The sequence below is a fragment of the Neovison vison genome, chromosome 14, assembly GCF_020171115.1.
Source record: "Neovison vison isolate M4711 chromosome 14, ASM_NN_V1, whole genome shotgun sequence".
Lineage (NCBI taxonomy): Eukaryota > Metazoa > Chordata > Mammalia > Carnivora > Mustelidae > Neogale > Neogale vison.
Window position 1 is genome coordinate 24,759,863 of NC_058104.1, and position 22,734 is coordinate 24,782,596.

Genomic DNA, 22,734 nt, shown 5'->3' on the forward strand with positions numbered 1-22,734 from the left:
GTCCTGGAGGAGGCCCCCACAGAGCCAGATGGATATGGCTGCAGGCAGGCCCAGGGGAGATGTTACCCAGACCCTGCTTTGGGTTCTGCAAACATCACCAGCCTGGGTCCCTCAGAGGACAGGTTCCGGCCCCCACAAGTGACCAGGCTGCGCCCTTCACTGGCCCCCTCACCCTCAAAAAGCACATGCTTAGAATTCCACAAGATTCCCACAGCAGAGGAAACAAAAGCCAGCCAGGGGCCTGGGGGGTGGGGGGTGTGGGGTGTGGGAGTGGGGGGCGGGGAGATGTCCTGGGGCTGCCTTTCCCTAAGACTTGCTCTTACAGAGAAAGGGTGGCCTGTCCAGCCCCACTTGGAGCTCCCACTCAGGGCCTGGGGAGGGAGGGAGGGAGGCCTGTGTGCCCCAGCCCACACACACGTGAGCCACAGAGCCACCCACATGCAGGTCTGACCACGCACGCAGGTGTACCCATGACCCTGTGTGTACATCTTGCTGGGATGGAACACGGGTGGACACATTCCCCGAGGGGGAGCCTGGGTTCAGACCCCATGTCTGGAATCTCAGAGGAGTCACTCAACCTCTCTGGGCCTCAGTTCCCTCTTCTGAAAACTGAGATAGTAGTACCCACCCCAAAGGGCTGAGGAGAGGGACAACTGAGTCAGTACACGTAAGCATTGGGAAGCCTGGTACACAGTAGGTGCCATGTAAGTGCTATGGTGATTAGCATAAGCCACAAGTAAGTGTGAGGCTACCTATGAATACACAGAGACACGCAAAGGGGATACAAGTAATCCCAAACAAAGACTTCATGCAAACGCACACACAGACCCGCGCACACACACGCACACTCATACACACAGATGCATTCAGAATAGGACAATGCGTGCCCAGATGCCACAAGCGTGCACACAGTCCCTCCAGCCAGCCCCCCATCTGGGTCACTCCCTTTTCGGGGCTTCCCTTCCCCCTCCCCCGCCTCCCCTGGCCAGCTGGGTCCAGGACGCATCCGGGTGCCTTCCCCGTCCTAGTGCGCCTGTGTCATCTCTCCAGTTGCAACACGCTGTCCCACGCATGGTGGTTGCTGTCTGTCTGACCACAGACACCCCACCATCCCCCTGCACTGTCCTTCCTCCTCCCTGGGGCATAGCCTGGGGCCTGACACTGGGCCCCAAAGTAAGAAATGAGGCTGAGCCGGAAAAGAGTACACAAACCCAAACTACAGCAGCTCCCTGTGCTTCCCTCCTTGGATCAGGGATCAGCATCCCCAGCTGGACCCCGTTTGACCCTCGGAGTCCCACCCCTGACCCTCTGGACTGAAAGCTTTTGTGTGTGGGACAACAAAGGGCATTTCTGATGCAGGACTCAGGGTTTTCATTCCTTCAAGGCCTGCATTGTGGGCTGGCCTAGGGCATCTCCACCCTGGGGCAAAAGTGGGATTCTGGGCAGCATAAAGCCTCGGGTGTTTATGTGGGAGAGAGGGGAGAAGAGAGAGCCAGACGGTGGAGCCTTGCAGGCCGGGAGGAGCCTTGCAGGCCGGGCTCCCTCTCCTCCCTGAGCCTCATTCTGCTCATCTGCATCTGGGGCAAGAAGCACACCATCGGGTGGCCCAGACCTTGCCCTTCCCACACTTGGAGAAACTCTGCCTTTATGGGTCTCCTGTGGGCCCGAGCCTTGCTTCCCGCTGGGAAGACTCCAGGTTCCTGGCAGCTAGGACACGGGCATGTGACCCAAGCTGGGGTATCAGGTCCACAGGTGCCAGACAGAGAGGGCAGGAACGGGGGCAGGAACACCCACCTTCGGAAGCCAGACCTGCAGTCCTGGGACCGCAACTTCACCTCAAAGGCTCCTGGCATAAACGCACTTTCTAGACCAAACTCTGACATGGCACTTCCTGTCTATCAGGGTTCCCAGCGCTTACGTAGATTAACTCAGTTAAGCCTCTCGACAACCCTCTGAGATGGGCCCTATGATCTCGATCTTCAGAAGAGGAGACGGGGCACAGAGAGGTTGAGCGACTTGCCCAAGGGTGCAGAGTGGGGATGTGTGCCCCAGCTGGCCAGCGTCCCTCGGGTCAGTCTAGACCACAGTCCACAGAGCTCCCAGCCCCCTCTGGGAATTTCCTGGAAGGTAAGAGTGTCTTTTGTTCTCAGGAGGAGGGTCTCGGTGGGCTCCCAGATCGGGGATGCTCTCCCAAAAGATCAAGTGATGATTAGAAGGAATTTTCAGCCCCGTCCTTGGCCCACAGGGACGGGAGAGGGGCCGGAGACTAAGTTCACGACCCATTATGCCTACAGGATGAAGCTTCTGTAAAAATCCCTCAACCACAGGCTTCGGCCAGCTTCCAAGGTGAATGCATCGCTGTGTGGGGAGCGTGGGGCACCCAGCTGCACGGGGTCGCCAGCTACTGTGCTGGGGACCCTCCCAGACTTCACCCCATTGTAACCCTTCATCTGGTTGTCCATAAGCCATAGGTTTCCTTTATCATATCCTTGAGGGTACACTGGTCAACAGGGGTGTTCCCTGAGCCATGCCAGCAAATTCTCCAACCTGAGCGGGGTGGGGTATGAGAAGCCTCAGTGGCAGCCAAGTCAGACAGAAGTGGGGACACTCTGGGGACCTGATATTTGTGACTGGTGTCTCAAGTGGGGTCCTCTTGTGGGACCAAGTCCTTAAGCTGTTGGGTTAACTCCACATAGTCAGGGTCGGAACTTTATTAAATTAGGGGATACCTGGTTGGTGTGTGGAAAGCGGAAGAAGTGGCTGAGGAAATCCCCACATATTTATTGTCAGACGTGTTGTGAGTAGAGAAACGCCTTTCTTTTATCCTCAGGGATTAAATAAGATAGAGCACATGATAATACTCAAGTGTTTCTTGGTAGCATTTGCCTTAACATGGTAATGGCAGGATTTATTTGGGTTTCGTGAGATAGAACTGATTAGGGGGTCCTCAAATTCAGAGGATCTGTGGATTTGGAGAGGGGTAAAATATTATATCTTATTTCGCTAGCCTACAAGTGAAATTTAGTTTAGAACTTCAATTCCTAATGTAGCAACACCCACGAGCCTTGTGACTCTGTCACCAACAGGAATCACAGGATTTTTATAACTAATGATTGTCACTGTCGTTATACTTAGCTGGCTTCTTTTGTAAGCTGTGTATTTTATTTTGGAGCTATGGGGCACCGAAAAAGATCCTGAATACTCAACTCTAGTTACTGAAATGCATGCCCAAAACAAAGACAAAAGTGCCCAAGTGTTCAAGGAAAGGGGAGGGATGTTAGCAATTTGGAATGCTTCAAAGATAGGAAGGCAAGATGAATGGAGAGATGGCAAGATGGAGGGATGGATGGATGGATGGATGGAGGAATGGAGGATGGATGGATGGATGGATGGACGGATACTTGGATGGATGGATGGAAGGAGGGAAGTAGGTGAATAGATGGATGATGGGTAGATGGATGGAGGGAGATGGAGGGATGGAGAAATGGAGAGACCAAAGGATGGATGGATGGATGACTGGATGGAGAGCGAGGGATTGAGGGTGGATGGATGGATGGACGGACGGACTGAGAGATGAATGGATGGGTGGATGATGATGAATGGAAAGATGGGAGATGGAGGGATAGAGACATGGAGGGATGGAGAGGCCAAAGGATGGATGCATGGGCAAGTGATAAAACAAATATAACAAAATATAACGAAGGTGAGAGGTACACGGCTGGTCACTGGACAATTCTTTCAACTCTTCTATATGTTTGAACATTTACACCATAAAATATCGGAGGAAAATATTTTTAAATGAGAGGAAAGGATGACACTGAGAAAGAAAACATCCAAGATATGGGCAAAGGTAGAAGATTCACCTTAAAGATCAGCTTTATCAAGTTCTCATCAAGATCAGATTACACATAGAAGGAAAAGAACAAAAGAAGGGCAAGAACCAGACTCATAGTGCAGGTTCTGAGTAACTGTAAAATGAAGGGGGAGAAAAACCCCAAATTTTCCTATAAGGAAATTTCAATGTATAGAGCTGTCAACACGGTGGCTTCTGGTGACTGGGGGACACCAAGCAGCTGAAACACGGCAGGTCGGAACTGACACGTGCTATAAGACACACACCTGGTTTTGAAGACTTGCTACAAACATGAAAACAAAAAAGGACGGAAAACACCTCAGGGATGTTTTTAAAATATGGATTATGTGGTTGACACATTACTATTTTGGATATATTGGACTCAATCAAATATACTGTTACAATTAATTTCCTCTGCTTCCTTTTCACTTTCCTAAAGGCAGGTACGAGAAAATTAAAATGGCACACATGGCCTGCATCAGTTATATTTCCACTGGGTAACACGGGTCTGCAGGAAGCGCCGACCTTGGAAGTCCTAAATTGACAAATACACTGCGCATTTCCCCTGTGCTTGCCGAGTTGTTCTTTCGCAGGCCAACCAGATGGGGGCGCCCTGGGAAGGGCATCAGTGCTGCCCTCTGCTTACCTTCAAGCTACATGGGGTTTTGGGTTTTGGGTTTTGGGTTGGTTTGTTTTTTCATTTTTCTCATGGATGGTACCTCTGGGAGATACACTGTCCAGCTAGAGCCCAAGATATTTGGAAACAAAGTAAAATCTTTACATGGGGCCTGGGGGTTTCACCATGCTGCAGAGCGGGTCCCTGGGATTTGGGGACACATCCCAGTTGGGTTCTCTGCCCTCCTTCCCCTTGAGAGCCTTGTGGTTTCTGACCATTTCTGACCGGATGGCTGTGCCACCCAAAGGCGGTCACCATGCCCACATGAGGTACCATGTGACAGTCTCCTGACCCTTCTGTGTGGGCAGTGGCAGAGCCCCAACAGGGGCAGGAATGAGGATTGGCACTTCTGGTCCCAGCTTCAGATTAAGGAAACCGTGGGAGGAATCCGGCCAACGTGACGGAGGCCCCCCTCCCCACTGCAGGAGCCTGGCATGGAGCTAAGTCAGGGCCCTGCATCCCGATATTTACCGGCAAAGGGAGCCTGGGTGGTGGGGATACCTGGGCTCTGGGAAGTGGGGCCCAGGCTGGGGCAGTTGTCACTATTGTCAGCAACTCATCAGGAGGCATTTCCCGGAATGGGGCCCTTTTGGTGCCCCCCTTTTCAGAGTTGAGCCTTTTTCTTCCTTATTAACACATTTTGAGCAGGTTCCAAGAGCTGGCGCCAGCAGACATGACCTCATTTAATCCCTACAGACCCTCCAGGGAGGAGTTGTCATCCCATTCCCTATTTTACTCATAAAGAAACCGAAGCACAGAGAGGTTATGTGACCGGCCCAAGGTCACACAGCTCCAGGCATCGCCACCCACCAGTCACGCAGCCAGACTCCCAGGAGGTGCCCCCAGCCTCCCTAATCCTGACAACACCCGGCCCCTTTTTCTAACCCCTCCCCTCACTACCGAGCCACTTGATTTCGCTGTGCCTCAGTTTCCCCATCTTTAGAATGGGGATAATGACAGGCCTATGTCAGAGTCATTACGCGGTTGAAGTGGGTTTTTTTAATTAAAATACACACATACCTACACATATAGTAATATCAAGGCTTACTGTGGTCCTTGGCACAGAGAACGCGTTCAGCACTATTTAACTCCCTTACTTACTTCTCATCTGTATATGAAGCCCAGCGCAGTGGGCAGGACACCAGAGGCCCCACAGCAAATGTCACAGATCCAGCTGAGCCCCTCCCCAGCACAGGGTTCGGGGATGGCTTTCTCAGGAGCCCAGGGATGAAGCAGGCTGCGTTGGGGGCCCCACTCCCTCCACCTGCCCATGGAGCTCCCTCACCCTCCACTGAGGGCTGACAACACAAACCCCATCCTGCTCCAGGGTCTTTGCACATGCTGCTCGGCAGCCCGGAATGTTCTTCCTCTAATACCCTGGACAGCCAGCTCCTTCCCACACTGTATGTTTCAGCCCACAGGCAACCCCTCACGGGACCCAGCACATGGCTCTCCTCCCAGCTATTCCCAGCTGGATCCTGCCAGCTTAGCCCAGCACCTGGCAGGTACCCCCGGCAGGTGCTCAGTGAATGTCGGGGGGACGACCCCGCAAATGCATGAGCCAGTGAATGAACCAAGAAACAAAGGGGGTCTGGTCGCGATGCTTGTTTTGCAGCCTGGGAAACCGAAGCAGATCTGAGGTGACTTCACAGATCACAGGCCTAGTAGGTGACAAAGCCAGAGTCATCTGCATGGCTGAGGTTATTACAAAATGTTCTGTGAGGACAAAGGGACACACACACCAAGCAGACATGGCTCTAGAGGGCTTCCTCTTTGACTTGCCCTCAGGCCCCATGGGACAGGAAGCAGCACCCCAGCTGCTGAGTCACAATCAGGGGGCAAAGTACCTCATTTCCAACCACCGCACCAGGACAGGCGTTCCAAAGACAGCTCCGTCCCCCGCCTCACTCAGCTAAAGGCAAGGCTGCTCAGGGGAAAGATACTGCTGGAGCGGGAGGAAGCAAGCAAGAGGGAGAGAGGAGAGGACTGGTTAGTGGTGCGTTGTGGTCTGGACCAATGTTCATCCTAGGAGCGGGGGCTGGGCGGCAGGACCACATCATGATTCCAAGAATCACTGGGCGTACCAGGTGCCTACACTCTGCTGGGTCTCTCTTAATTCCTCATCGGCACCCCTGTGATGTGCACAGGACTGTTACCATCACTTTACAGGGGTAGAAACAGGGTTCAGAGAGGTTGAGGGCTTTGCCCGCAGTCACACGGCTGGCCAGGATTCCTTCGGAACTGGACCTCCAGAGTCTCACCCACAGTGCTCTGACTGCTGATAAACCACCCCGGCTGCATGCCAAGGGCTTAGACCAGAACACACCACGGCCTTTAGAGGCCACCTGGTCAAGCCGGGCTCTCAGGACGCTCCATCAGCCCACTGAGCCTGCCTCCTCTCCCAGACCCTGTGCTAGAAGCTGGGGTGTTTCTCCCACTCTCCCTGTGGGTCGGAGCCCCTCCTCCTCCTCCTCTTGTCCCTCCTGTCCCAGACTGTTTTCCAGGATTGGGATCAGGACAGCACGGGGGGGTGGGAGGAGGATACCTGACCCCTCTATTCTCCTGCAGTGGCTCCACCTGACCCCCAAACCCCTTGGGAGCCCCTTTTAAAAGAGGCACTGATGCTGAGAGACGGACAGACAGTCTTGGACGCAGAGGGGGCACCCAGCCAGGGCACCCTGACAGCTAGGCAAGCAGGCAGCACACAGGTGGGATGCAGGCGCCCTCGGGGAACAGGGCACATACAGGAATTTATGTAACTACAGAGAGCAGAACAGGAATAAAAATGCTCTGATTTTCCACCTGCCAAACACGGCTCCCTGGAGGCCAAGTATGTTGCGTTTAAAGAAATACCAGGAAAACAGGCCTGGTTCAGCCTTCAGGAGCCTCCAAATCTTTTTTCTCTCTCAGATAAACTGAGTACAGTTCACATGCAAAGCAACTCACCTCTTAAACGCACACCGCAGTAGTTTTTAGTCTGTTTACAGGGTTGGGCTACCACCATCAATGTTAGAACATCTGCAGTACCCCCAAAAGAAACCCTGTAGCCGTCACCAGCCTATCCCTTACCCCAGCTCACCACAGCCTCAACAACCACTATTCCGAATCCCCATCTCTATGCATCTACTTATTGGGGACTCTGTTTGTATAAAGGGAGTCGTGCAATTCTGGTTCTGGTCATGGAGCGGTCGGGGGACCTGGGCAGGTAAGACAGGGTAACGCCCACCCCAGGGCCCTGCCTGCTGGCTCAGATGTCCTGGGGCTGTAGGAGTCCCCCCTCCCACCTCAAGATGCTGCCCAGGCCAGGAGGGTAGAAGAGCCCAGAATCCCAGGCCTGTCACCAGACTCTAACCTTCTGAGATGATCAGAAAATGGGACCTCTGTGGCACTGGCCTGTGTGCACCAGTTTCCCTGGGCACGGGTGGGTGAGCTAAAAGGCCATCCCCATCCCGGTGGGAGTACCTAGTTGAGGTATGATTTGGACAAGAAACGGTCTCTCGGTCTTCTCATCTGTGAAGTGGGATAATCATCAAGCCTTGCCCTGAGTGCTTGTGAAGATCCGGCGAGAGGACACATATAAAACACTAAGCACGAGGCGCAGCACATGGCAGAGGTCACACAAATGTTACTGTCGCGGCTGCTACCCCCGGGGGTCGCCTGAGCAGCACCCCCCTGGGGGGGAAAGTGACAGGGAGAGCTCTGTGCTCTGGGGAAATGAAGAATCATCAGATGGCCACTTTCTGGAAACTTTCAGGGGCCAAGAAAACCAAGCTGGTAATCGGGTCCCATCTCTTGTCAGATGTCAGGGGAGGGTTCCAACGCTGCCCATGGCATGGTGGTCTTGAAGTCACCAAGGAAAAAGCAACACAGTCATGCAGGAGACAGAACAACGACCCAGTTTCAGCGGCTCTGACCTGGGGGGCCCTCCTGACAGCCCCTGGATGGCCAGAGGCCTGCACACCCCCCTTTCTTGTGTAATGGAACGAAGGGCCCTGTCCCCTCCCTGCGGCAGACAGATGTCACAGTGGGGTTGGCCGGGGGCCATGGGCTGCCCACCCACACGGAGTCCAAGACACGGAAAGCCAGCCCACACGAGAGGAGGAGGGGCATTCCGGGCCCAAGTGGGGGTCTGCAGACTGCATGCTCCAGATCAACGCAGATCAAACCCCAATATCTTCTAGAGCTAAAGGGAAATTCAGAGGGGATCTTGATCCAGGGTCTCCTAGCATTAGCCATATGGATGTGTGGGGCTGGATTGTTCCCTGCAGTGGGGGCTGGCCTGGGCACCTGCTCTCTGCCCACTTGGTGTCAGCAGCATTCCCCCCTAACCGGCACCAGCTGTGACAACCAAAAATGTCTCCAGGGGGTGGGGGTGGGGGTGAAATCGGTTGAGTCCCTGTCAGACTACAGATGGGAAAACAGAGGCCTAGAGAGGTTAAGGGTCCAGAAGGGCTCCCCTCCTTGGGGTCCCTATGTGGTGCGGATGCCACCCCAACGGCTCTCCACACATCATCCTGGATCCTGGCCATCACCCTGGGAGGTCGGTATTACCACCTCCCTTTCAGACTTGTAACATCGGAAGCTCAGAGAGGTAAAGCAACTTGCCCCAGGCCACACAGCAGGAAGGCAAACATCAGAGCCGGAGGTCCCTGACTCCAAGCCAAGCAGCGCCTCTCCCCCACCCCTGTATCCCCCTTCTGGGAGCTGAAGGTGAACTTCACAGCGGGAGTATTGGTAAACAGGCAACAAAGGCTGGCAAATTCTTCTGTCACATCTGTCGACAAGTCTACTGTCAACAGCAAACATCTGCGTGTCTCTGCTGGGATCCCGTTGGCTCCTTCCCGTCTCTGCAGCCTGTCAGACAAGGGTGGAATGACGTGCTTCCAAGCTGGTGGGCCACCCACGGCCCACACTATCCCGGGTCTCGGTGGGAAGGCGGCCCTGGAGAATTCAGGACCATCTGTTGTGATAAAAGCGGCAACCAGAGCTGGAGGCATGCTCAGGACATAACCTGATTCAACACCTGAGTTCTCCAGGTGGGAAACTGAGGCCCAGAGAGGGGGAGCACTTTGCTCCAGGCTGCACAGGGAGGAGAATGAGCTGTGTCCGTGGCTTGTTTGCTCTTCCTTAACAGCTTAATTGGAATATCATTCACATACCAGATGATTCGCCCATTGACAGTGTACAATTCAGTGGCTTTCTGCTGAGCTATACAATTGTCACCACCATCCACGCTACAACGTTTGTTTCATAGCCCTTCCCCCAAAATCCATACTCATTAGCAACTCCCCCCCCCCCCATTCTGGTTTTCCCCCAACTTCCCTACCCCCTGCAACCAATGGCTCATTTCTCCCTGGATGGATTTGCCTATTCTGAACATTTCCTATAAACAGAATTGTACAAGCCATGATCTTTAAGGACCAGCTTCTTTAAAGACTTTTTTTTTTTTTTTTTAAACTTGTCAGGGAGAGAAAAAGAGGTAGGCAGAGGGAGAAGCAGGCTCTCTGCTAAGCAGGGAGCCTGATGCGGGACTTGATCCCAGGACCCTGGGATCTCAACCCGAGCCAAAGGCAGATGCTTAACACACTGAGCCACCCAGGCTCATGGGACCAGATTCTCTCTCACTTAGCACCATGATCTCAAAATTCACCTGTGTTAGAGCTATAAGTGCTCATTCCTCTGAAAGACTAATACTCCATTGTGTGCTTAGACCACGCTGTATCCATTCATCCGGTGATGGACACTCCTGTGGTTGCCATTTGGGTGTTTTCTTGTTAATTCCTGTTGATTGCCAGCTTCCCATGTGCCAGCCTGAGCATTTGCCTTACAGACAGATCCCACAGCGCTAGAGGAGGCAAAATGGTTCCCATCTCACAGTCAGGGAAACTGAGGCTCAAGGATGCAAATCAGAGCTAAAAAGAAAACAAAACAAAACAAAACAAAAAAACCACAAAAAAACACAAAAAACTTTCTAGCTTCTTTTGAAAAAATAAACAAACAAATAATAGAAATCACAAGATCGGGCCACAGAGACACGCTGCCTTTGCCCTTCTAGGAGGTTGGGGACAGCTGCTGAAGGCTGATGTCATCCCGTTAGGACAAAACTGTTCTCTCTTACTCCTCAGCCCACCTGGTTAGATGGGACTAATCAGTGCGGCTCACCCAAGACCATCCCGGTTTCCAAAATTTTATTTTATTCTTTTAGCACTGTCCCAGTTATAAACCGAAGGCCTCGTGCCCAGGAAATCCCCTCCATCTCAGACATACCGGGAGAGTCGGTCACCCTGCTGTCTCTGAAGCCACGTCACCTGCCGTCCCTGTCACCCAGCTCTGCCCCCCCCCAGCACCCTGCCCTACAGAAACTCGCCCCTTCCTCTGTCAGGAGGCTGTTGTTCTCAGCCATCATCTCTCACCATCTCTCCTTCTGCCCACATCCTCCAGGGTTGACGCCAAGCCCCACCATCTCAGCAAGATGAGAAAAATGAAAAGTCTGAATTCTTCTCTAACCTGGACTCTCCCCCTGTCGATTCATCCTTTCTCAGGAGACAGGAGGCCGTCCTGCTGGTGCAAACGTCCTTCCTTTTCTGAAACCTTTTCTGAAGCCCTAAATTCTGGCTCTCACCATTGCAAACTGCAGCGGGACAAACGGGGTCCCCCAGAGGAAAGAGCCCCCTCTGTGAGCCAGGACTGTGTGGGGCATTTTCATTTCTCACAAGAGGCTACCTTCTGGCAAAATGCGGCTCAGCCTCCCCAGCTTACAAGCAAGACTCAGAGAAGCGACTACAGAGCCCCAGGGTCACAGGGTGTGGGAGGCTGCTGTAGGGTCTGAACTCACTGGCTTCCCACCTGCCTCCCCCAGGGTGTGCTTGCTAAAGCTAAAGGCTGGCGAGCAGAAAGAAACCCAGGCCTCGGAAAAGGAGGCAATTATACCAGCCCGGATCCTCTGTCACCTACCCATGGGGAACCATGAGTGGGGGGGCTGGAACCCCATGGGTGTCTGACTTCAGAGGCCTTCCCCCTGCCGCTCCTGCACTTGAGTTAGGAAACTAAAAAGGTCAAGAGATGGGACTCCTGGGTGGCTCAGTTGATAAGGGTCTGCGTTCGGCTCAGGTCATGATCCCAGGGTCCCAGGATCCAGCTTCGGACTCCCTGCTCGTCGGGACTCCCTGCTCTTCGGGAAGCCTGCTGCTCCCCCTGCTTGGGCTCTCTCTCTGTGTCAAATAAATAAATAAAATCTTAAAACAAACAAACAAACAAAAAACCTCAAGAAATGAGCTGCAGGACACCTCACTCTTTAGGCGCCACCTGGCATTGCCCTTCCTGCCATCCTTTATACAGGGTACGCTGGGTGCCCACCCATGGGGAGAATCCTGGACCATTCGTTCAGGGAGGCTGGGCTCCCTCCCTGGATCATGCCCTGAGCCTCATCTCCATCATCCCTCCCTCCCACCCCACCCCCCACCTGCTCCCACGCCCTCCAGGTCTCCCTTGTAAAATGGGGTAAGAACTGACTCCCCAGGACATGCAGTCTTGCCTGCCTCTCGTCCCTGCACCCGCCACCTGTGACATCAGCGCCCCCTTCTGGCCAGGTGCCTCTTGGCACCCCCGTGATTCATCCCTTGCTCTCTGCCTCCCCCTGCAGGTCATTCCAGGAAGGGCAGCTTGGGTTGAAAGTCCCCAAGCGGGAGACCAGAACCAAGTTTCCAGATTTGGGCACTCCTGGGTTTGGATCTGAGCTCTTCCACCTACTAATGGTACCGTAAGTATGCCCTTGACCCTATAAAAAATTAACCCAATGCTCTGTCCTTTGTAAAATGCAATATAACATTTTTAAATATTTTTATTTGTGGTTGAGTTATAAAACCCTTACAGACAAAAGCAAAGGCCCACATCTTAAGTCACAGCTCAACAAGCCTGCACAAAGAAAACACACTCGTGAGCTACGCGGGATGAAAACTGAAACAATGCTGGCATCCCAGAAAATCCCACTGTTCTCATCCCCAATCACTGTTCCCTTCTCTGTCCTTCCCAAGTGTAGCCCCCAGCCCAAATTCCAACACCGCATCCCACGTATATAAATATTAATGCCCTCCTCTTGGCTGTGATGTAATGTGCACTGCAAACCATGGGTCATGTAGGAAGGCACCCTATGTGTGGCTCTGGGCTCCTTTCCTCTTCCACACTCCCCGCTCCTGGTCAGTGACAGTGTCCTTTCCTCGCGGCCGTACTTGTAGTCCATGCTGAGTGTGGTAGAATGACCAGCTAAATGACCGTGACCAAAACATCTGGGCCTCTCTATGCTAACATCTGCCCAGGGATTACTGCCCCTGAGGCTTGTCCGTTGTACATTTTCTATACGGTCATTTCCTCCCACCCACTCCTGGGTCCCTCCCCGGGGAAGCCGCTCTCTCGAATTAGTGCCTTGTCCTCCAAATGGCCCAAGTCTCCTCTCCAGTCTACCCTCCAAACTGCAGCCAGGGTTCTGTTTCTAGAACACAGATCTCATGAGACACTCCCCCGCTTGTAACACTCCATGGCTCCCTAGCGCCTTCAGGATCAAGTCACACCCTCCCCAGCATTCAAAATAGTCTTGCATCTGTTGGAATGGCTATTATAAAAAGGAGAGGGGGGCAGAGATCACAAGCGGCGGCGAGGAGGTGGAGAAAAGGGGACCCTCGTGCACTGCTGGTGGGAATGCAAGCTGGTGCAGCCACTGTTAAGGACAATACTATGGAAGTTTCTCAAAAAATTAAAAATAGAACTATTCCATGATCCAGCCATCCCACTTCTGGGTATTTATCCGAAGGAAATAAAATCACTACCTGGAAAAGATATCTGCAGCCCCATGTCCACTGCAGCATTATTCTAACAGCCGAGACATGGAAGCAACCTAAGTGTCCATCAGCAGAGGAATGGATAAAGAAAATGTGAGCTATATATATAGATATAATACCATCCCACTATAAAGAAAGAAAGAAACCCTGCCATTTGTGACCACATGGAGGGACCTCGAAGGCATGGCCTTCAGGGAGGTAAGTCAGACAGAGCAAGACAAACACTGTGTGATCTTGCTTCTATGTGGAATCTAAAAACGCTGAGCCCGTAGATAGATACAGAGGACAGGCTGGTGGTGGCCAGAAGCCAGGGCGGGGGTAGGGAGTGCAGTGGGGGTAGGGAGTACGGTGGGTGAAGGCGGTCAACAGGAACAAGCTTCCAGTTCTAAGACAAGTCAGTCCCAGGGATGTGATGTACTGTGCGGTGACGCTAGTTAACAATGCAGTGCTGTATATCTTGAAGCTGCTAAGAGTAGATCTCGAGAGTTCTCATCTCGGGGCGCCCGGATGGCTCAGGCGGGGAAGAGTCTGACTCTTGATTTCAGCTCAGGTCTTGATTGCAGGGTCATGGGATCGAGCCCTGCTCTGATACGCTGAATGTGGATTCTCTCTCTGACTCTCAAAATAGAAGAAGAAGAAGACAACGATGACGACAAAGAGCTCTCATGGCAAGAAAAAGAAATGGTAACTAGGTGGGTGGTAGTAGACATTAACTAGATTCCCTGTAGTGATCATTTTACAATCTATGTCTTTATCAGTCATTATGTCATAGACCTATCCTCTCACCCTGTGTGATGCTTGTGTCTGGGCCTTTGCACATGCTGCCTCTGCTTCCTCGAAGACCTCACCTTTACCTCCACCCACTATGTGCCTTTTGGGACGCAGCTCAAATGTCCCCACTGCTGAAAAGATCTTTCCTTCCCACTCCCTGTGCTGTCCAGAGAAGAGTGTGTTCCTCCTTCAACTTCTCCTTCCAGTCTTTGCACAGGCTCCACCTCCTCCAGGAAGCCATTCCTGACTACCCCTACACCCTCAGAGTCCTTCCTTCAGTCTTGGCACTTGGCATGCTGGGCTAGGATATACTGGGTTGCTTTTGGTCTGTCTGCTTTGGGGGGCTGTGAGCTCTGGGAGGTCAGGGACTGTGTCTGAGGACCCAAGTGTCTCCCCCACCCAGCCAGGGCCCAGCAGAGAGGAAGAAAGCCAGTTGGGAGTTAGTAGATGGACAGATGAATGAGTGAACAAATGAAGGAATGGATGAATCAGTATGGCTAAGCGAGCCGGAGCTGACCGGCACAGGAAGGAGTGCTGAGTGCCATTTCCAGGGAGCTCTTGGCCTTATGGGACGTGCAAAGGGCTTTGCTCTGACACACAGCTTGGCTTCTTTCCTGCAGTCCAAGCCTTGGTTTCTCCATATGTAAGCTTGGGATGACAGTGATCCATTTCTCAGCTGGTTGTGAGGATTGAGGGGGTCACATTATTGTTGGTTCTACCTGCCAAGGTCTCACAGCCTGGCCCCCGACGGCCTGATGTTGGAGCTCATGGGCTGTTTAAAGTCGCCCCCGTGATGGGATATGAGGAAGGAGTGTCTGGGACACGCCATGCCCGGGATCAGACAGCTGGGAGGCTCGTGCTCTCCGTCTCCAATCCCCTGCCACCCCTGCAGGCACCAGGCTGCTCCTCTAGACCAGCACCAGGAAGCTTTGTCCTGGGCTTTAGCCTGCCACAGGCCCTTGGACTCCCCAGCCCCTCCTGCATCCCTGCTTCCCCTGTCCTACACCAGTGTCAGCCCGCTGTTGGTGGGGAGAGCCACTTCCTCCACCAGCCAGCCCTGCACCCATGACAGCAGCCCTAGGACTAAGCTCAGCTGCAGCCATCGGGCCCCTGGCACCCCCTCCTGGGGTTCCCGTCAGCCTCTCCACTTCATCCCAGCTCTGAACCGGGAGCCCTCTGAGAGCAGCTGGGCGGGACAGGCCCAAGGAGCCAAGGAGACCCCCACACAGCCCAATGTTCCTAGGCAGCCCCCCCGCTGACAGAGCCCTTTTGCAAAAAGACAAAAGGGCTGACAGAGCCCTTTTGCAGGCATGGCTTCGAGGGGCCTCCCAGCCACCCAGGAAATGGGAACTCTGAGCCCTGTTTTCATAGCAATGACAGCTGACATCTACTGAGCCCTTACTATGTGTCAGCCGCCCTGCCTCCCCTGATTTAATCTGAAAAAACCAAAACAAAACAAAATCCCCATGAGGTTGGTTCTGTTCTTCCACCTTCGAGGTGGGAAGACTGAGGGTCCGGGAGATGCTGTGACTTGCCTCCCACTAGGAAATGTCAGAGCCAGGATTCAAACCCACACTGGAGCCCACACCCCGTCCACCTGACATGGGAGTGGGGGGCGTGCGTGGCGGGAGGGAGAGGAATGAGACCTGAGGCTTGGAGGGATTCCAGCTCTGAGAGATGCTCATGATGTCAGAGGGGGTGTGCTGAGCAGGGGAGGCAGCAGGAGCAAAGGCGTGGAGGTGGGAGTCAATGTCAATGTCTTGCTCTTACAGAGGGCATCTGAGGGACTGAAAGGAACCTAGATACACACACACACACAGTGTGAGACCTGTCCGTGGGATCCATGCACAGGTTAGCGTGACTGTGTGTGCGCACATGCATGCGTGTGTGTGTGTGTGTGTGTGTGTGTGCATGCTGTCAGGAAAAAACGATGAGATATTTTGAAACAGGCGAGACAGATGGCTGGGGGCCTTGCTTAGTGCTTGGTTATCTTGGCCTCATCTTCAAGCTCCACGACACTCTGCTAAGTTGTAGCGAACGGATTGTAATGCAAATTATCCTCAGCCATAGAAACACAAATAAATTGTATCCCGCACAGATACACTTGCTTATCGCCCTGTGGCTATCGACCAGCTTTGCACCTGCTTGTACATTCACGCTGGCACTCCTGATTGAGGACACATGTGTGTGATTTTTAATGCTCCTTTAAGTTGGCTGCTACAGCTTATTAGTTCCCATTAATGGGTGAGTTAGACAGAATCTCAAGGATTCTATGTTTGCATGAGACTCATGAGTTTATAAACCTCTGTCACTGGGCTGCAAGTCCCCTGCCCTCCTGCCCGTCGCCGCCTCTGACTGCACACGGCAGCCCCCTCGGGCAGGGATGCCCAGGCCGACAGGGGTTCATGAGACATTGGTCAGCGCTTTCCACCTGCCCAGCTCTGGACTGAGCCGTTTAAGTGTCTGAGCTTGTGACATCCACCGCTCCTGGGAGGGAGGTGTTCTCCTTGCCCCCACCTGGCAGATGGGGAGACTGAGGCTCAGAGAGGGTGAGAACGTCAGCTCGGCAGGAAGTGGCAAGGTCGGCCTTTGAAGCTCAGCAACCTGACTCCGGCACGTGCTGCACGTGTGGTTTCCTCCACTGCCTACAAGTAACGGGGGAGGTGGGGACCTCCCTCCCTGACCTAACTCAGGCAGAAGGCAGTCTGGTTGTGAAGGATCCTGGGTGCTCCGGGTGATCTTCTGTCAACCTCTGGGACCTGGGCACCTGTGACCATTATGAGTGCGAGTGAGGGGCGCACTGCGGTGCCGGCAGGGGACCACCTCCTCCTTTCTAGCCCGATATCCCCTCAGACTCGGTCCCACAGTATGGGCCAACACATCCCACTTGCTCCCCAGAGAAGGTGGAAATCAGGGCTCTGGAGAGCCAAGCCCCAGCACTGGCACGGAGAACATGGAACACGATCGGTCCCCGAGTATTCACTGCCATCGCCAGCCCCATCCAGGACCATCATCCTCACTCGCGGGAAGCACGTCCTGCCTCATCCCCACTGGACAAGGGAGAGGACTGAGGCTCAGAGAGGTTAAGTAACTTAGGGATGGTCACAGGGCAGAGCTGGAATGAGAACTCAGGTCAGAGGGACTCCTAGTCCTGGGACAGATTCAGGCTGCCTTCCCAACACCCACAGGGTCACTCTTATCCCAGCCAGAGCCCAGAGGGGACTGTAAGCAGTCAGCAGGGGTGGACATGAGTCCCCTGGTCTCTACCTGTTTCCTGCCTGGGGATATAGGCAGTCCTTCCCCCCCGCACCCCTCCTAGAGGAGGGGCCAAGGGAGATGGGGAGAGAGAGTCCTCATCAGGCTCTAGGCCCAGCACGGAGCCCACCATGGGGCTCAATCTCAGGACCTTGAGATCATGACCTGAGCTGAAATAAAGAGCTGGATGCTTAACCGACTGAGCCCCCCAGGCGTCCCTAGGCAGTCCTTTCATGGGGAGCCGGCAGTGGGCGTGCCAGGCAGGCCAGACCCACTGCTGCCCCTTCGCCAAGAACAGTGTGGGGTCACCATGACTTCCCGGTCAGCTGCCACCAGAGCACTGCTGCTGGAGGGGTGCCCCTCCACACTCAGCCTCTGTTCCCCCCAGCACCGTGACCTTGCTCCCTCCACAAGATTAGCTCATGGGTTAAACTCTGCGGTACAAGGTTAGAAAGAGCCGCCCCCCTGGTGCTTCCTGTCTCAGCAAGCGGTACCTCCACCCACATATGTGCACAAGCCAGAGCGCGAGGAGGCCTCCTTACCGCCTCCCTCTGCTCCCCTCCCCCACTGTATCCAAACCCTCACAGTAGCAGACTGCCGGCTGTACCCCAACCTCCACCTGCCCTTCTCCCACAGCGATAGACCCTCCACTGTCTAGCTAGGCAAGGCCGCTCCAAATTAAGAGTACATCTCCCAGCCTCCCTTTTTGCTAGATGTGGCCAAGTGATTAAATTCTGGCAAATGGGGAGCAGCTGGGTTGCTCAGTTGGTTAAGCATCTGACTTTCTTTCTTTTTTTTTTTTTAAGATTTTATTATTTATTTTTGCGAGAGAGAGAGCAAGCAAGCACAAGCTGGGGAGGGAGGGACAGAGGGAGAAGCAGACTTCCTGTTGAGCAGGGAGCCCAATGCAGGACTCGATTCCAGGACCCTGGGATCTTGACCTGAGCTGAAGGCAGACGATTAACCGACTGAGCCACCCATGCACTCCCAGCATCTGATTCATGATCTGTCTTGTGGGACCCACATTGGGGTCTGTGCTGGGTGTGGAGCCTCCCTGGGATTCTCTCTCTCTCTCTCTCTCCCTCTGCCTTTCTTCTCTCTCTCAAGCTCTATCTCAAAAAAACAAAAAACTGGCAAATACGATGTGAGCAAAAGTGATGTGTACAAATTCCCAGTTCTGCCCTTACAGGAAAGGGTATGTCCTCCTCCTTCACTCCCTTCCCTCTCCTTTCCCTCTCCACTAGCTGTAGTGCAGGACACAGTGTGTTCTACTTAGACCATAGGAACAAGGACAATAGCATAGGAGTAATAGCAGAGCAACAAGGTAGAAGGAGCCCGAGTCCTTGATGCCTTGGAGCAACCAAACCAGAACCAGAACACATGAACCAAGACTGCAGGCAAGAGAGAGAGAAGAGAGTTCTTTCCCTCTGTTTAAACCAGTACTTTGTGTCTCTGAAGTGGCAGATTGGGATCTGTATTCCAACTAATAGAATCACTTTCAGAGCTCCAGCCTCACGGGCCTTATGTCAATTACTTGAGTGTATCATGCTCACTCCTGCCACAGGACCTTAACACATGCCACTACCTGGAACAATTTTTCCTCCTCTCGTCATCTAACCATCCCCCACTTATCCTTCAGATCTTGGCAGGACCACCACTTATTCCAAGAAGCTCTCAGTGACTGCTCCGACTACATGAGAGTCCCTTTTCTCTCTCTTTTTTTTTTTTGAGAGTCCCTTTTCTGTACCCCCATAGCACCACAAGCTCCTATGTGATACATACTACAGTTAAAATTAAAAATCCCATGAGGTCCTCTCAATTTTGCTGAGAACCTAAAACTGTTCTAGAAAAAGAGTCTAAGGAAAAGTTAACCAGAAAATTCCGTGAGATTGGGGCACTTGTGTGGCTCACGCAGTTAAGCACCCAATTCTTAGATTCCGGCTCAGGTCACAATATTGGGGTCATGGGATCAAGCCCCGCATCAAGTTCCACACTTAGTGTGGAGCCTGCTTGAGATTCTCTCTCTTCCTCTCCCTCTGCCCCTCCCCCGACTATGCAGGGGTGCTTTCTCTCTTTAAAAAAAAATACCCTAACCAAAATATGAAATCATGTATGCACAGGAAAGGAGACAATCTAAACATCCACCAAGAGAAAATCAGTTGACTCAACTGTGGACTGCCGTGTAGGAGAGCATCACACAGCTGTACAAAGGAGCGGGGACACTCTCCAGATACTGCACTAGAGTGATCTCCAGGGTATGTGACTCATGTGAAAAAATCAAAACAAAATCCACAGAGCAGAAATGCGTATGCAGGGTTTGCTGTCTTCTCATTATGTCTGGGGTATATACACATTTGCTTCTTTTTTCAAAAATAAACAACGGAGGGGCGCCTGGGTGGCTCAGTGGGTTAAAGCCTCTGCCTTCGGCTCGGGTCATGATCTCAGGGTCCTGGGATCGAGCCCCGCATCAGGCTGTCTGCTCGGCAGGGAGCCTGCTTCCTCCTCTCTCTCTCTCTGCCTGTCTCTCGGCCTGCTTGTGATCTCTGTCAAATAAGTAAATAAATTAAAAAAAAAATAAACAACGGAGGCAGAAAGCATAAACTAACAAAACTAGCTACCTATGAAGGAAGGAGACAACAAGTAAAGGGAACAAGAGTGGAAGTTAGGGACGCCTGGGTGGCTCAGTTGGTTGGACGACTGCCTTTGGCTCAGGGCGTGATCCTGGAGTCCCGGGATCGAGTCCCACATCGGGCTCCCAGCTCCATGGGGAGTCTGCTTCGCTCTCTGACCTTCTCCTCGCTCTTGCTCTCTCTCACTGTCTCTCTCTCTCAAATAAATAAATAAAATCTTTAAAAAAAAAAAAGAGTGGAAGTTAGACTTTCCTGAGGGTATCTTGTTTTAGAGTTCTTATTTTATAAATGTAAACTGTTTACAAAAGTGTAAAAGCAAAGACAAAGAAGAAAAATCTCTTTAAATAAAATTTTTTAAAAACCCCAACAGGAATGAATAAACCTGGCTTAAGGTCAACTTGGCAACCACACTAAGAAAGATCATTGGAAGTATCTTTCAAACAGCCCTTTGTACATCCCTAATGGGCTTTATCCTAAGGACCACAGAACCACAAAGAAACAGAACCACAAGGCACTCTTCAATTGCCCTCCATCATTCTGTAATAGGTACTGATTAAATTAGTATCGTTTCTTGGAAACAATTAGCTTTATAAGATAAAGAAGATAAGAAATCACATTAATGTGCTAGAAACCAAGATTTTCTGTGTAAGAAAAAAGAGATGCCAAACAAAATCAAAGAAGTTCAATGAAGATTTCATAGTCTTAAATGTGAAGGAGTTCTCAGTTTCTCCAACTTGAAGCCTAGATTCAACGATAACCCGACAGCAGTGAGAACCCTGAATGTCTAGATTGTGGTCCCTAATTTCCACTGATCACCAGAAGGAACAGGACTCCTGTGAGAAACAGCTGATTGCAGGTAGAAAGCATGTAAGATGATCCTGGGCCATGCTGTCAAGCAAAAATCAAAGAAACTGTCAAAGGCTATGGAGGTGAGGTCAAAAAGATGCAGGACAGGGAGCTAAGGGGCTCCCATTTAGTTGTGCTTGGCATGGTTCTAGGAAAATTACTTCAACTCATTTCTAGTCCTTACAACATGCCTTATAAGAGGACTGTACAACTATGCTCATTTTACAGATGAGGAAACTGAGTCCCAGGGAGATTAAGTGACCTACCCAAGGCCATGCAGTGGGTAGGTGGCTGAGTAAGGATCCCAACCCTGGCCATCTGGCTCTGCAGTCCATGCCTTTAGCCTTCCTCTCAGCTGCCTCTTCATTAATGTTAGATGTTCAGCATCAAAGCAGAAAATGAAAATAAAGGGGCAGCCTGGGTGGCTCCATTGGTCAAACATCCCACCCTTGGTTTTGGCTCAGGTCATGATCTCAGGGTCCTGGCATTGAGCCCCACATCAGGCTTTGTGCTCAGTCCCCACTGAGCCTGCTTCTCTTCCTCTCCCTTTGTCCTTCCTCCTGCTCACTCTTTCTCTCTCTTAAATAAATAAATATTTTTTAAAAGATTTTATTTATTTATTTCTTTGACAGAGAGATCACAAGTAGGCAGAGCAGCAGGCACAGAGAGGAGGAAGCAGGCTCCCCACTGAGCAGAGAGCCCAACGCAGGGCTCGATCCCAAAACCCTGAGATCATGACCTGAGCCGATGGCAGAGGCTTAACCCACTGAACCACCCAGGCGTCCCTATAAATAAATATATATTTTTTAAAAATAGGAAAATTAAAACAAAACAAAACTAGCCAGAAGCTTGGAAGAATCCAGTCGTGGGGTGGGGCTAGGGGCTCAGTACCACGGACAGCACCCCCAATCTGTTCGCGACCTCGTCAGTTCAGATATGCCTAAATCCAGTGTGCTCAGGCTTGCATCAAGGACCAGCTGGGGAGTGCTTAGACCCATATCTTGGTTAGCTGCCGCCCAAGCTGCCATCACGCCCAGCCTCCCTACTGGCCACTCCTCACATCCCCATGGCCTGCTTGGGGCCACCCTGGCTCTTTCCAAGACCACCACTGAAGAGCAGGGATCACCACATAATTCTTTGTGACGCCCAGCCAAGGGGCATTCTCACTGCCCAGATGGGGAAACTGAGGCTCAGAGAGGTAGTGCACTGACTAAGGTCAGGACGCTGGGAAGCAGTTGTTTCTGGCATCGACCCCCTTGCTTACCCCTCTTTCCTCTTGCTGGCTAATCGCTGTGGAAGGCTGAGCGTGGGTGCCGGTGGCCCATGCTGAGGAGTGAGTCACCTCATTTTGTGTTTGTGTGTGTGTCACCTCCCCAGCTGCAGCTCTGAGCTGAGGAGAGGGGTCTGGGCACATGAGCTGGAGACAAGAAGGTTGTTTTTCCCAGCAAGAAAGGAGTCCCCTGGACGACTCCTGTCCTCCTCCACATCCACACAGCACCCAATCAAGTCTACGTGGGTGCTGTTCCCTCTTCCCAAAAGCCACCACCCTGGCAGGCCACCATCAGCTCTAAGAGGTGGGCACTGACAGCACTGTGACGAAATACACAAATGGATATATTTAGCTACAGCTAGCTTCAATGTGCCTCTGTTTTCTACCCAGACCTAATTTTCTTTCTTTTCAGACAACCAGTTAAGATGGAAATCCCGGGCTCTCCACAAGGCCAGGAGGCTGGACCAGCCCTCCCCCGATCCCCACCCTCTACCCTTGACCCCCACAACTTCTGCATGAGGCCGTTAAAGAGGCAGGAAATCAATGATCACAAGCAAGAGCTCCACCAGGTCTGTAATGATCAAAACATGAGGAAATAA

General features: G+C 52.4%; 1 protein-coding gene and 1 long non-coding RNA gene across 2 annotated transcripts in view; one reads left to right on the plus strand and one right to left on the minus strand.

Annotated features, from left to right (window-relative positions):
* Positions 1-22,734, minus strand: part of LITAF (lipopolysaccharide induced TNF factor) — a 102,429-nt gene that overhangs the window by 59,440 nt on the left and 20,255 nt on the right. The gene's annotated exons all lie outside the window — the stretch shown is intronic.
* On the plus strand, positions 1,397-4,422 carry LOC122895938. Its single transcript, XR_006382338.1, has 2 exons — positions 1,397-2,127; positions 4,293-4,422. It is a non-coding gene; the product is annotated as an uncharacterized LOC122895938 (long non-coding RNA).